Source organism: Triturus cristatus, chromosome 11, assembly GCF_964204655.1.
Source record: "Triturus cristatus chromosome 11, aTriCri1.1, whole genome shotgun sequence".
NCBI classification, from domain to species: domain Eukaryota; kingdom Metazoa; phylum Chordata; class Amphibia; order Caudata; family Salamandridae; genus Triturus; species Triturus cristatus.
Window position 1 is genome coordinate 1,032,057,222 of NC_140594.1, and position 15,328 is coordinate 1,032,072,549.

At 46.2% G+C, this 15,328-nt stretch overlaps 1 protein-coding gene across 1 annotated transcript in view; it reads left to right on the forward strand.

The window, feature by feature from the left end:
- The window catches only part of PPM1L (protein phosphatase, Mg2+/Mn2+ dependent 1L), a 562,116-nt gene that overhangs the window by 224,492 nt on the left and 322,296 nt on the right, over positions 1–15,328 (forward strand). The gene's annotated exons all lie outside the window — the stretch shown is intronic.

A 15,328-nucleotide genomic window follows, 5' to 3' on the forward strand; every position in this document is an offset into this window, starting at 1 on the left:
GTTTGTCATCTCTCTCTCAATCACTCTCTCTGTTTCTCTCCCTCTCCGCTGTCTTAGTTTCTCTTATTAGTTTCTACCATCTTCTCCATGTTTAATATTGCCAGTTAAAACCCAAATACTTGTTCTACACCTTAATGTTAAGAAGATATTGTTTCCTTGGATGCTTTTTTACTTAATATAACTGGCATTTTCGTTTCTCAGTGTGTGTGTGCTTTCATATTGGTTTTGTCGGGTATCAAAGGTATTTTCTTCCCTTGATACAAAGAAGTGTGTGTTTACATGCTTAGCGTTGCTGCCTCTTCAAGGATCGGGCCTACTAGCTCTGGAGTGGTGAAAACTTCCAAAGCATTTGACTTTTCAGTTTGATCTGTTGTAGACACTTCTCTGAAATGTGTGTCTAATTACTACTTATCCCATGTAAATTATGGTGCACACACCCACGCTCAGGGCCTGAGTACAAGTTTGGCGGTGTGGCGCCGGGTCCGCCCCACTGCTGCACCACCAGATTACGAGTTCCTCGTGTCTGGTGGGCTTTTACTTTTTTTTTTTTTAATGCTGCCACAGCGGTGTCTCAGGAAATGGGCACCCCAATGGGAACTCCAAAAACAATTACTGCAATGCATGGACTTTAAAGTGCATGTCGTGCAGGAATTGGGGTGGATGCACATAGGGGGGCATATGCCGTGCCCCCCTGCATGCACCCGATGGTCCTGAGGCACAAGGGGGCCCTGTAGAGCCCCCTTTGTTTCCTCTCCGGCACGGTTTTCATCGAGTAGGAAACACCATGAAAACCATGTTGGAGAGGAAACTCATAATATGCTTGGCAGAACCACAGCGGTTCCTCCAAGCATATAACAGCCTCAAGACTGCCGCAACACCACCAATGAAACAGCCGCTCCCTGGCAGGTGCGGCCGGGCATTGGCAGAAGACCGCCTCCACGAGTCTGGCGGTCCGTGGACCGCCAGACATGTAACCGAGCCCTCTGTGTCTAATGCTTATGAAGGAAAGACATTGGGGAGTCACAGATGTTTCAACTATAATGTGTTTTGCACAGCCTCAGCTACCTTGCTCTTGGTAGTGGAATCTGCCAATACTTCAGAACTGCATTATTGATTACTTCCTGTTTTTGCTTGGTGAATAGTCAAGAGGTGCCAATATACTGTCCTCCATGCTTCTTGTGTATTCTGTGATTCAGGTTTTACAGCTATAGTGTTTTACTGTGAAGCCTCAGCGTGCTTGTGAAGTGCCAATAATGCTGGTGGGTGTGAATCTTTTTGACTTTGTCTCATTTCGATCAATGAAGAAGCTTTCTTTCCAAGAGGCAGATTATTTGTGCCCCAGATAATTTGGAATTAATTCTATATATCTTGATGTCATTCGCCCTGCTGTAGACCTCATCCGTCTTAAAAGAAAATGCTAGACTTTTTTCCAGCCTAATAATATTGAGCTTAGAAGTAAGAGTGATTATTGGGAGAGTAAAGTGCAAGAGATGAGAAGTGTGGCCGATGAAGGGAAAAAAAAGTATTTTGTTTTGAAAATCTAACACTCGCCCTTCCTTCCTAAGCACACTTATTTAAAAGATGCACAGTCAAAGAAGAAGTATTTCTTGTTTTTATCTGTTTCTAAATAATGTTATCAGGCTTGGTTGTTTTGCTTGTGTGTGTTATTAAAACTATGTCACTTCCCATACAGACATCTTGGAAACAATGGAAGCCAACGCCAAAATGTATTGAATGCTCTTCAAGGTCCTTTGCCCATCATGGCCAACTTCTTTCCTTCTGAGCTGCCTTCCATAGTGCATAGCTTCTGACTGTTGATAGGTTGTAGTTTTGTACTTCATTCATGGCATTGATGCTTGGCGATCCCTATAGTAATTACTTGGTTTCTCGTTGTCTGTCCAGGTTGGACTGATTTAGTTTCTTCATGCCTATACTAGGTAGGCCGCATGTCCTGGAAATGTTATCTTTATTGATTTGCACAGACAAAGATTTATTCGTGTGCAGGAACAGTGGAATGCGTTCTCCTCTGCTTTTTGTGCAAGTGAAAGATTAAACATTTCAGAAACTAAAGACTGCCTCATAGACTGTTTGTTTTCCCAGGAAAGAAGAAACCGGAGCAGGCATTCACCTCTGGGAGTCTAAAATTCTAGATAGTGCTCTATGGTCTTAAATAATTCTCCATATTTGTTCACTGACATAGTTTCTCCTTATGAGTCTAAAGTACCCTGGTTTCAAAGTAATAGGGTCACGTATAAAACAACCCTGGCTTTATTGGTGTGTTCATGTACAAATTAAAGTCATTTGTCAATGCCAGCATTATATAGAAGATGGGGCACTCTTGTCCTTCCTCCCTGAAGGCACATAACTTTGTGGGAGTGTGGCTTGTAGTATTTTGTGTACGGAAGCTATAGGTCTCATTTTTTTTTTTTTTAGCTCTCGCCTATGCAGCGCGCATGCGCTGCATAGGAGGACCTTTAGCCGTCGCTGTGCTATTTTTGGAAGCACATACTCCTGCTTGTGGCGGCATCCTCCTTGCGGGAGCGAGAAGGGGCGCGCCACACGCATGAGTATGTGTTTCCAAAAAGAGCAGACTGCGCTCGCGCGCACGCACCACTGCCGGGCTTGTTGTTCCTATGACTAATTAGCGCTTTCGCCGGCCGCTAGATGGCAGATGCTGCATGTAGAAGACACCTCGTGCTTGAGGTGAGGAAATGTTTGCATTAAAATCACGGATCAATCGCACTTGAGGAAATACCAACATTGGTTGTATGACAGTTTTTGCTATACTATTAAGAATACCATTACTTGTCCTGGTACTTTCCTTTATCGCTGCATCAATAGGTAAGGGGTTTCCCATTTCTAAGGACAAGTGACATCAGAATCATCCTCCTTTATACACAGGAAGGTAAAATAACTGGATCCAGCACCCTTCGAATGTCTTCATAACTTGTGGAATGCTCCTGCTGTTTAGGTTTGCAAAACATTATTGTGCCTAGCAAGAGTTTGGACTATATAAGAAGACCAATTTATGCAAGGCAGATGCCACATTACAGACCCTCAAACTACAGCAGGATGACCAATGTGATAAGCAGCAAAGAGGCTTGTTGGCAATTAAAAATGTGTCTGTACAGTTAGTTGCAAGCTCGTTCGGACATACACACCAGCCATGAGCCCAACCCGTAAGCGTTCGCTCCTCCTTTTAAGAAGATGATGCTGCCAAGCAGATCGGTTGCAGGCAACACATCCAGAATGTGAACCCCTATCCCTCGTCTGGGGAGAAATGCTCTCTCTTTCCCGTCTTGGCAGATACTCTTTGCTGCCTTTCTAATTGAGTCTCTTGTAGATGACATGCAACCGACTTTCTGCATCAACATGCTATGCAACACAATCTAAAACTGGAAGGGTGGAACCCCTCCCTGACCGGCAAAGGCCACTACTCCCTAACTGTCCATCTTAAATGACTAATGGCTCCCTGATTCTGTGTACGTGTTCTACAGCATAGCCCAATCAACATATTAACTCCTTTGTATGAGAAACAATGTGACTTCATGCTATCAGTCATTAGAATATAAGAAATGTGCGGCTGCAAGTGGGACACGTCAACTAAAACAGACTGAGGGTGTTCTTTCTCACTCCAAGGTTTCAAGCTGTGGAACTCCCTATCCAATAAATAAGGTCAGTAGAAAACCACTTTGCTGTTCGAAAGGTAGTAAAAACTTGCCTCTTACAATTTTTGTCCCCCAAGTGATACCCAAAAAAAACCTCCAAGAAAACACCCATCGACCACAAAACTAGTGATCTACAATGGAAAACAGGGCAACACTTACAGATGAACTCAACTACTTTTCAGGTAAAATGCAGCTACATGATGACCTCTCTCTCTCATGTGTCTTTAAATATGATCACACAAACTAGCTGCGTTCGCCGTGACACGACCAGATCTAGTGTCTGGATGCCACTCATTTTACTCAACTTTTCCCAGATAGTCCGTAATCAGTGCCACTGGAATTATGCGGCTGTGTCGTTTTTTTACATAATCAGATTTGCTGCATAATCCATCATCTGCTGCATAATATGCAGGTTTTATTTTAAAAATTAGTTTTTAACTCAAAGGGTTCAAAACTTACAAAAAATGCAGCGTCTCTTCCTGCCGCATTGTGGAAGGGCATTTGCAATGGCTGAATGGTCACCTTTCTGTTGCCTATTGCTATATTTGGGTGTTAAACTGGTACTGAGGTGCAACCAATGCCCAGTGTAAAAATGACAAAATACTGAATATTATCACAAAATGGTGGCATCAAACAGTACTTGCTCTGGGCAGAGTACCATGATACCTTAATAGTGCCAGTTGTACTCCATAGTAGTAACATATAATATGTCCCAAATGAGCCTACATCATATTTTTTCCTCAACTTGCTGCCCAAGTCAAGACTTAAAGACTGGTATTTCAGAATTATACAGACAGCATGTCAATATTTTAAAAGCCCCAATCAGCATATTTCTGTTGATTCAGGGACATTATCAAATAGTCAAGCTACCCGAAACAATAAAATTAAAACATTCTCAGCATCCTACAAAATGAAAACAATACCAACATTCTAATATTGTCTTTAGCTTGACCAAGGTAATGAGCCTCAGCAAAACGGCATCCTCCTGAGAAACAGACTCTTAGCCCGCTGTAAAAAAAAACAATTTTTAAACGCACTTCGAAAGAACAGGAGAACCCTTGATACCGATCCCACAGACATACGCAGGGAATATACTACTGCTATATATATATATATACACACATACATATACGCACACACACGCACACAGTTAAACAAGCATTGGCATAGCCAATAGGTCTCGCCTTTGGGACCTTATAAGTATTTATTTATGCAGAACAATATCCTTGGTGCAACAACATCAACTGTTGCGTGGCTAAACACTTATAAGGTCCCAAAGGCGAGACCTATTGGCTATGCCAGTGCTTGTTTTTTAAAGAGTTTTATATAGCGTAAACTAGACCCGAAGATATCGGGTATCAGAGCGCTTTACATGAGCACCCGTTTAGTTACAGATGGACACATTAATTTTTGTTAGGCACGGGGAGATTAAGTGATTTGCCTAGAATCGCAGGATGTTGAGCGTCGTTGTCAAGACTCTAACCCGGTACCCCAGCTTCGAGGTCGATTGCTCTAGTCATTAGGCTACATCCTTGTCCCAATAATGACTTCACAATGGGGGAGGTCCTACCTTGTAGAACTAGAATTCTGGCATTAACAATTCATAGTTTTCAAACAGGTTCTTCCTCTTAATATCATTCTTTGATAGAAATACAGAATATTAAAGATAATGGATAGATGTCAGTTTTATATTGTTCTCTCACGATTTGCCATTTTCTTCTACCTAACCATTGTTCTTTTCAATCCCCCCACCTCCCTTCCCAATCTCACCTGCTGGTATGCTCCACAGAATGTTGGCGAGTCTATGATGCGTTCCGGAAGGATCTTGTCAGTTGGTTCTTACAGTTGACCTGTTAATAGTCACCATCCTACAGATTAATTTTGTTCATTACAACAGGCGTCTTTTTGTGGATGTAGACTGCCACTGGCATGAGAGGAAGCTTGGCTGCCGGGAGTTCTCACCTTCTAGCTCTACCCCATTGTTGCTCACTTCATGGTGTCTTTGTTTGTTGGAAGATGTGTGGTCTGTCCGGATCACTTGCCGCTCTCCCTCATAGGGTGGCAGAGTACCAATTCAGCAGTATGCCACAGTATAAAAATATGCGGTTGTATGATACAACCACGTATGCCTAAACCATGCATGCCTTAACCACGCGGCCTTACAACGACTGTGTCTTTACCACATATGCCTTTACAAAAACTTTCGTTATAAAGGCATGATTGGTAAAGGTATATCTGTGGTAAAGATCCCACCCCAGCATCCCTGCCCTGAGCCCTAAAATTCAACCCTCTCGCATTGTAATCTACCTTCCCCAGCACAATTAATTACCCCAACCCACCTACCAGGCCCCATAGCCCCCAAAAAACGACCCGGCCTCCTAAACCCTAAAACCAGCCCCCACACGTAAAACCTACCCCTACCTTCACCCAGCCCAACATTACCAAGCCGCGTCCTGGTCCTTCTTCCTGTCACGATCCTGCCGGTTCCTCTCCCCACCCATCTGCTCAACTGCCTTTACCACGCATATGTGTGTTTAAGGCAAGCGTTGTTCCGCTTGCGGGGAAATGCCACGCGTTAAGGCCGCGTTGTAAAGGCTGTTTCCTAAAGTATACAGCCAAAAATGTTTAAGTCTAGCTCATTTGCCATGTATCAATTGAATTCACTCAAGTTTCCAGAATTGGTTATTGTAGTCGGTATTCTCCAGATGCTGCTCTGAGTCAAGGGCTGCCTATCGCAGAAGCTATGGTCACGTTTATGTCTATGTCCGTGTGTGTTCAGAGCCCATGTGTGCCGACTATGGGCTTAACAGAAAGCAAAACATTCTACTGGGAGACTGGTCGAATGGAGAATTGTAAACTCAAGGACCACTTTAACCAAAGGTAATTGAAGGAATGACGTAAGGAAGGGCTGCTTCTCCGAATTCTCTCTGAGGGGAAACATCTGTGAAATGTGAAGTGCCCCGACTGTAAGTGTGCACGTACAGGAAACCGGCTGGATTGCGGCCTGGCTGTGTATCTTTGAAAAGGGACATCGTTAAAACTCTTCTAAACAATAAGTGCTGCAGCAGACATGATATTGTTTGATTTCCCTAGCACACAAATCAATTGACATTTTGAATGCCTTCGTCATGGACTCTCAAACGTTTTCCACAACCATTTATAGAAGCCATATTGTTATTTTTCAATAGCTTTGCTCATACCTGTCAGAAGCCTTTGTGGGGCCATTCAGCACTGGCCTGGCCATTTTGTGCATCGGGCAGAACCCTAGGGGACTGAAGAGAGCTCGGTTTGTGTGAGGTCAAGGGCCTTTATGTAGCCCCTGGGATTTTTTTTTAACGAAGCAGAACAACGGCTGAGCCTTGCTGTGTTTGCACGGCTCCCGCTACATAACACAGCACAGCCAGTGTAAGGACAGGGAAGTGCAGCCCTGAAAATCTCCCTGGGCCCCAGTCGCGGCTGGCATGACTCGTGGGTGGGGAGGGGGGCTCGGGGGTTCGCGCGGGTATTGGGTCGAGTGGGGATTGGGTCCCGTGGGGAGGGGGGGTTAATTTAAATTAAAAAATATATATATATATATATATATATATATATATATATATATATATATATATATATATATATATATATATATATATATATATATATATATAACTTACCCTACTCTGCCTGATCAGGTCCCGCGTCGTCTCTGCTTCTCTGCTCCTCAAAGGAAGCAGGCAGTCTCCCTCCCCTCCCCTAAGCCAATCACAACACTGCAATGGCAGCGTTGCGATTGGTGTGATGGCGCCCAGCCAGGTGCCTATGGAGAGGCCATTTTCTCCATGTAGGCTGCCTGCAGCCTACATGGAGAAAATGGCAGAGTGCGCATGACTGGTTTGTTCGGCCCCAGTGGGCCAACCAAACAGTCAGGGCCCGCAACATTGGGCTATCCACTCCTCCCCTGCCCTGTTGCAGGACCGCCCACCCGCCTGCCCCCAACCAAACCCTTCTGCGTTCTTGCAGTGCGAGAATCAGTAACATAAAATGGTATTTATACCATTTTATGTTACTGCTTCTCGCGCTGCGAGAAAGCAGTGGGGCGACGCTCCTCGGCCCACATGGATGAGCCGCCCCTGCTGAGCCCTGTTATCCCCATGACCTCTCTGCCAGAAAAATACTGGGGCATGAGTCTCATGGAGCGCCTGGCCCCTTGCCCTTCAATAGTGACTGTGCTATTTATTCCTTTCTCATTGTTCGCAGGTTAGTTGGATTGTCTGCCTTGCTGCCGCTTCCTGTCTTCACCATGTGATGTGGTGCAGCCAGGTTCATTCATTAAGAAAAACTAGAACAGGCCCTTAAAGTGGTAGCGTAGCACCTTGTTGGTTGGTGGGCCGCTGGGTGGGGGGGGGGGGGGGGGGAGGTTATACACTGTGGCAGGTTCAGACTGGGAAAGAAAATAGGCCCGGGCACCAAAATTAAATGAGGCCCAAGTAAGTTAGTGAATTGGATATCTAAAAAAGTGGCCCATGTTTGCAATTAGGGCACTGAAAGTGTTTTGCAAGGTATGGGAGACTGCATGGATGGGAGGGAACCGTTTGTGGGTGAGTAAATTAGGTAAGGGAAAGGATGGAGAGACACATGGTGGCAGATAGGATGAGTTGCGTAACAAAGGGCCCTGCAACCCCTGCTGTGCAGTGGGACCACCAACCCTTCAGGGGTCACATATCAGCTCAAAGCCAATACATATCTGGGAGATCTGAAAGAATTTTGGACTCCTCATCACGTTCTGCAGGAGGGTCCATCATTTTGCATTAAGGGACTGGTTCCATTGAGAGTGGGACAGAGAAACATGTGGTGGGAACCAAGACTCCCTCGGAGATGATTCGCATTAAGAGACAGAACAACACAGTCTGAGTCAGAGATGCAGCAATGAGAGTGTAGCGAGAACTGGTGAGACTGAGAGCCATATGGAGGCAGAAAAGCAAGAGGCAGTGAGAATGTGAGTGACTGAGGGCAAAGAGAGCGAGACGAGTAGAGAGAGAGTGAAATGCAGAGAGGTGAAGACAAAGCAAGTGACCGAGACATCCAGAGATACTGAAAGAGGAAGTGACTGGCAGCAAGTCCAGCAGCAGGACAGCAATAAATCTGTTGACACTGAGTGAGGAAGAAGCAGGCTGTGGGCACGGATATGTACCCCCAGACTGCAGTCGCGACCACAATGACTCGCGGGTGGAGGGAAGGGTTGGGAATTCGCGTGGGGGGTAAATTAAAAAAATATTATAAACTTCCCTCCCCGGGCCCAGCGCTGTCTCAGCTCCTGGCCCAGTCTCGCAGAACAGGAAGCAGGCAGCCTCCCTCCCCTCCCCTAAGCCAATGGCAGTGTTGCGATTGGTGGGGACGCCGACCAGTCAGGCATGCAGCCTACATGGGGAAAAGGGAGAGAGGGCTGACCAAACAGTCAGGGCCCGCAGCATTGGGCAAGCCTCTCTCCTCTGCCCTCGAGCACACCCGCCCGCCCGCCTGCCCACCCGCCCGCCTGCCCCTAACCAAACACTACCAATGGTAGTTTTACCATTTTATGTTTCTGCTTCTCGCAGTGCGAGAAAACAGTGGGACGACACGCCAACGCCATAATGGCGTATTTATAAGACCTTTCAGACGGATGTATTTCACTTTCAGGTTCTACTGTGTCCTACATATTTTTGACGAGTCACTTCAGCTATGGGGCAGTGATGGTTGGGAGGAAGGGTTGTTATAAAAGGTTTGTTACTACTGGAGAGGTACACTTGCTGGATCCGGCCGCAGTCGCAGGAAGTAGAGGTGCTGCTGCACCACTAAAATAATCACGCTGGAGTTCAGAAGGTGAATGCGCAATAAAGATGCCTTTAAATGTGTTTTTTTTTGTCACATTTGCTGTGAGTTCAAAGACTGAAGTAAATATCAGGTTATATCTTCTAACTAATTGATGCTTATTCTTTTAACATTGAGATTGGTGTTTACTCTTCTTTCTCTGACTGCAAAGTTAGAGGATTCAAAGTTAGAGGATTCTCTAAAGTGAACTATCTGACAGTCCTGCTGGGGTACAGGGAGTATGGAAGGAAAGGATGTTGGATGTCAGTTATTTCTAACACACAATAACATTTTAATACCTGTAAATTAACTTTATAAATCTTTCAAAATAGATCAGCAGTTAGGAAAGCCCAAATAAAGCATATTCTTTGTAATTCTGAAGTGTGGTGAAAACAAAGATTTTGATAGATTCAAAAGAAACTACGAAACTTTATGTGGTAATGGGAAAACGATAAATATTTGCTGAAACTCTGCTTCCACTCATTATTTGTGAGCTAAATACTTTTGACAGGAAAACTGCATGTCAGTGCGAATTTTTGGCCATTTCAATAGAAAATGATCTGTCTGTAAATATCGGGGTGCTGCCATGCCATGCTGTAGTGATCTATTTGCGACGGGGTCCTCCAAAATGCACCACCGTCCACATACCACACCCGTACCGCTGTCCAGTTAATTGGGCGTGGATCATTTGCTAGAGTTTTAGTGATACTTAGATCTTTCACAACCCTGATGACTTCAGTGATGTAGCATTGATGCCAGCAACCATACTCTGAAAATGGTTGCGGTGCTAATAAGCGGAGTACAGAAGTGTGATCGGGGAGGAGCCATCTGTCCTCCACCTCCTCTGTGGTAACTCATGAGGTCACTGGTGGATGGCATTGCTGATTCCAGGCTGAGGTTGCTCTCCATCAGACTTGTTCACAGGTCTGAATCTCTGGGGCTTCTTGTTACTTGTGTTAAAGTAGATCAAGAATAGGCTCAGGATTTGGGCACATGCACTGCCAGTGTGCCTGTAACCACCACTGCGGGCAGTGGCGTAGCTAGCCCACGTGCTGCCTCTGGCGGTCCTTGTGTTTACCGCATCATGTAAGAGCTGGCAGGAGGGGTGACAACCGCAGGTAAGAGTGGGGGAAGGTGTCGGGGTGCTGGCGATTCCTGTGACGGCCACAGGTAAAGGGGGAGGCCACCGCCCCCAAAACTGAGGCTGCCCGGGGCGCACTGCCCCCCCCCCCCCCTTGCTATGCCACTGACTGCGGGAACCTCAACTACTGTCCTGACGACTGCACCCGCTCCCTTCGTCAGGGCCGGCTCTAGAGCGGAGCGATCGGTGCCATCGCACCGGGCGCTGGCATGGGGTGGGGGCACCATGTTTATTGTTTTAGAAGCAGCTGGTGCTGCTTTCCTAGTTCCAGCATTAAAAATGTCAAGATAACTTATCTGATTAATGTTCTTCCTGGAGAGAGACAGGAGCTTTGTCTAAGAAACGGTGACTCGTAGTGCAGAGGGTTAATATCTCTGCTGCAAATAAATTGTCCCATTCTTATCACAAAGTGCATAAAATATAAAGTGGTCAATGGGTTACCGCTTTTGTCAGAGAGATCCTGTTGTTACTTGTATAAGTTAAAATTCTAATATATTAACTGTCATCAAAGAGCTGCATGCATACTCAAGGAATGTGTTAGAGCTACGTGTGTTTTTTTGCCAGTCTTTTGTTATCCTAATATTGCAAAAAGGGTTCATTTAAGTGGAAATCAATTCTTAATAACGAAAACCCCTAACATTGGTGTACATTTTAAATTCTGAATTTGTGATTTTTCAATCCAAGGACTCTCACACTATACTGCCTATCGGAATGGATGACATTTTACTCCTACACCTTGTAGGCCTTAGTCTTATGTAACATTTCCTTTAGACTCATTTACACATGTATGATTGTTTCTGTGCAATGTGTGTGTGATGTAAAGTGTTCTGACATCTTAAATTGGTATCAGTCGCGCTATAAAACTAAATTAATCTAAGAGCCAGTGGTTATTGAGACTTGGGGGGCACTATCAAATGGTGGTAGTGAGGGTATCCGTAGCGAGGTGGTCATTGGGGGGGGCACCAACACACATTGTCGCACAGGGCGCCACCAGTGCTAAAGCCGGTCCTGCCCTTCGTCCACTCACTGCACCAGCTTCTTTCCACTGCACCATGTGCCTCCTTGCACACTCCACCTGGATCATGCTCTCTGCCGACTACCACGCACCATGCACAGGACACCCACACCTTGTCTGCTCCTTGCATACTGCACCCGCTACAGCACCCTGCATCGCCTCCATGTGCACAGCACCCACGTAGTGCACCGTACCCTTCACTCTGGATCCACTCCCAGCATTCAGAGCCTGCTCCCCTTTGTCAGTGCCAAGCCACATCATAAAAGATGAACTATGCAACCAGTGCAGCCCCAACTCTGTGTGCTTCAGACTCTTAAAGATGGGTCCTTCACCTTTCTGCGACTCCCTCTGTATGCAGATCCTACTCTTGCTCTGCCTGTCGATAGTCCACTGATCTGAGCCAGGTGGAGTCAACTCCGTGTGTGCCTACGTGTAAACTCTACTCTGTATTTGACTCTTTGTGTGACCTGAGGCAAGCCCGTCTCCTCTGCATGGGCGTCATTTTAAGAGGAGAGCGAGTCGGTTGTCCCCTTCAACTCTGAAATTCTATCTCTTTATACACTGACGAACGCACCTCATCTCCCCCCCCCCCCCCCCCCTTCCTTGAAAAGCTCGTTTCCATATCAAATGTGTTTTGCCTTCTGCAGGAAGGACAGAATGGAAGGATTTCTGCTTTGTGTTGGTTTCCCATTCTGACTGCCTATTTAAGATTCCTGCTTTTGAAAGTACACCCAGAGCATGCTGACTTATTTACATGTTATTTATCAGAGCTGATGGTTTGAGGAAAGCGCGTGTGACTGCCCTACAGACCCACCACCCTCTCTGAGCCACAGGTATGGCATACAGCTCGTTCAGCCTTTGCAGTGCCAACCTTTCAGAGGCACAAGTGTGCTACTCCCCAGACATATCCAACAACACTGGCCTTTGAAGGGGCACTGGGCGAACATTGGGCTGGCTCTATTGTACTACTCCTTCTCAATGTCTGGGGAGCATCCAGAGTCCCTGTTTCCTATCTGTTAGACCCTACATGTGATTGAAAATGACATTTATATAGTGCTTACTACCACTGACAAGGCGTTGAAGCGCTTTGCTGTGAGTAGCATGCTACTCTGGAGCCCAGCTTCGCCGTTTCTCGCTGAAGTGCAGATCGCATAGGCACTGCCTGCGCTGTAATTTGCCTGTGATCCTAAGAGGAAATTGGAGAGAGAGACAGAAGAAAGGGAAAAATGGAGACAGGGAGAGAAAGGGGAGAGGAGACAAAGTAGATATAGTGAGAAAGACATTAGAAGAGAGGGAATGGTATAAATGAGAGAGAGAGAAGGGAAGGCTGGGGAAAAAAGGGGTCGCGAGTGGTAGGAGGAGGACAGATGAGATTGAAGGGAAGACAGAGGCGTAGCTAGAGCTTGTGGCGCCCGGGGCTATCTCTCAGATTGCCGCCCCTGGGGAGGGGGGGTTGCTGGGGAAAAAAGACGGCGACCACTTGAAACGCCAGTGAGAAAAGAGGAAACCTGATTGCACAGTTTAAGAAAGTAGGGTGGCAAGTGAGAGGAGCAAAGAAAAACAGTGAGAGAGGAGTGAGGGGTAATGAAAGAAGGCAGAATTAAGGATGAGGGGGGAAGGGCGAGTGATGGGAAGAAAGAGAGCAGAAGATGGGGGAGGGAAGGCAAAGGTCGTAGGGGTAGTGTGGCTAGAAATGGACACAAGGAATGATAGAGCAGATGAAAGGAAGAGCAGGGAGGAGACAGTATGTTGAGAAAACTTTGCACCATTTTTTCCACAAATGTCTTGGAGGAGAACCCCCCTCAAATCCTCCATGCAGTAGTGAGGGGCAGGGTCTGCCTTCCTCTCCCTCTTGTGCGATCTGCTCTCGGGAGGGGACGACGAGGGGGTTCAGCAACATTTGTAAGGCGCACTGGTGGGCCACCCTCTTGGGTTTTATGGCAGAATGACCACCTCATTCAAATTACGGTCAATGTTGGGGTTTTCATTTGGGACTTAAGTATATGGCGCACTCTAGTGGCGGCTGCTATTACTTGCCTCATCATGAATGTATGATTGAGAAACAGACTTGTGTGATGCAACAATACCCTTTACAGCAGCAGGGTGCCCTGCTACGCCGCTTGTAACATCCATGGATTGCCATTGATGAATGTTGAAGCTTTGGAAGCAACAGAGTTTGTTAGAGAGAGTGGCTTTTGGCAATTTCCATGCGCGTCCTTCAGTAAATACATTTTGTTGTGGAAAATGGTGCACTGGCATTACCAAGTGAATGCAGGCACCAGCGGCGGGTGCTCCTCTATTGCGGAGGAGCATTGCTCCCCCGAAAATAGCAGGAAGGGAAAAATAAAACGATAATAAACACTTGTTTTAGTCTCCCTTTCCTGCCGAGTCTTGGGGGTGGGGGTTGGGGGGTGACAGTTACTGAAGGGAGAGGTAGGAACACTCTCTACACTGCGCATGACAGTTTGACCGGCTGTCCCAAACTATCTTGCGCAGTGAAAACTCTCTCCAACTTAGCAACGCAGCTGGGTTGGAGAGAGCATGCACAGACTCCCAGTCTGTCCTGGAGCGCAAATTGAGGGCTCTGAAACCAATCGTGAAGCTGCTCTCATGCGTGAGAGCAGCTTCAGGATTGGCCGCAGGGCATTCTGGAAGCCTGTGCCTCCTGGAGAAGAGGAGTGCGAAGTGACCGGCTGCAGGCACTTTTTTCCCTCCCAAACGTGACCCCTATGACCCCCCTCCCTCCCGCGCCCACTTCACCGCTCTTCCAGCACACCAGCTGCGACGGGCAGGCACATAATGCATTGCACAGCCTGGGTGGAGAACATGCCCAGGCTCCCACTCCCTGTCTGAGCGCCCAACCAGGGCGCTCAGACCAATCCCAATGCTGCTGTCATGCTGGTAACAGCAGCATCGTGATTGGCTGGTGGAGTCGGGGAGCCTGTGTGCATCCTGCTTCGTAGATAGAAGAACGATGAAGGAGTGGCAGAGGAAGGTAAGTCAATTGTTTTTTCTCTAATCCACCTTTTTCGCCCCCCCCCCCCGCCCTTCACCAGTACTATTCATTAGCAACCGCCACTGTGTGTCAGAAGAATATTTGTGCATATTTAAACATGCAGACTGCATTCGTGGCACAGGAATACCACAACACCATATTACAATACTACACCACAATAACATCACTTCTACACACAGGAAAAAAAAAATCAGTAACACAACAAATGTGCATGCCGACTGTATTTGTGGCACACCAACACTACAACACCATGTTGCAATTACCCACCACAATAGCATCACAACTACACACACACACAAAATAAACAACTGAACAAAACAATATACAACACAATACACTAATAAAATCCCACAAATACAACAACTCAATGACATAAAAACACAGATAAACAATACCACAGAGAAATGTAACCGCACAACAGCACAACACACCACATCACAAATTTTCCCTTTGCTAGGTTGTGCTGGGTTTTTGTGTTCTTGTGTTGCGGTAGTATTGTGATGTGTTGTTGTTTTGCTTATGTTCTATGTTCTATTTTGATGAGTTTTGTTCTGCAGTTACATCTTTTGTGTGTTGCTTTGCTCTATATTATGGGATCGTGTTCAGTTACACTCTGTAGCTACTTTGGGGATATAAGGAAATGCTGCTACATTTCCAGT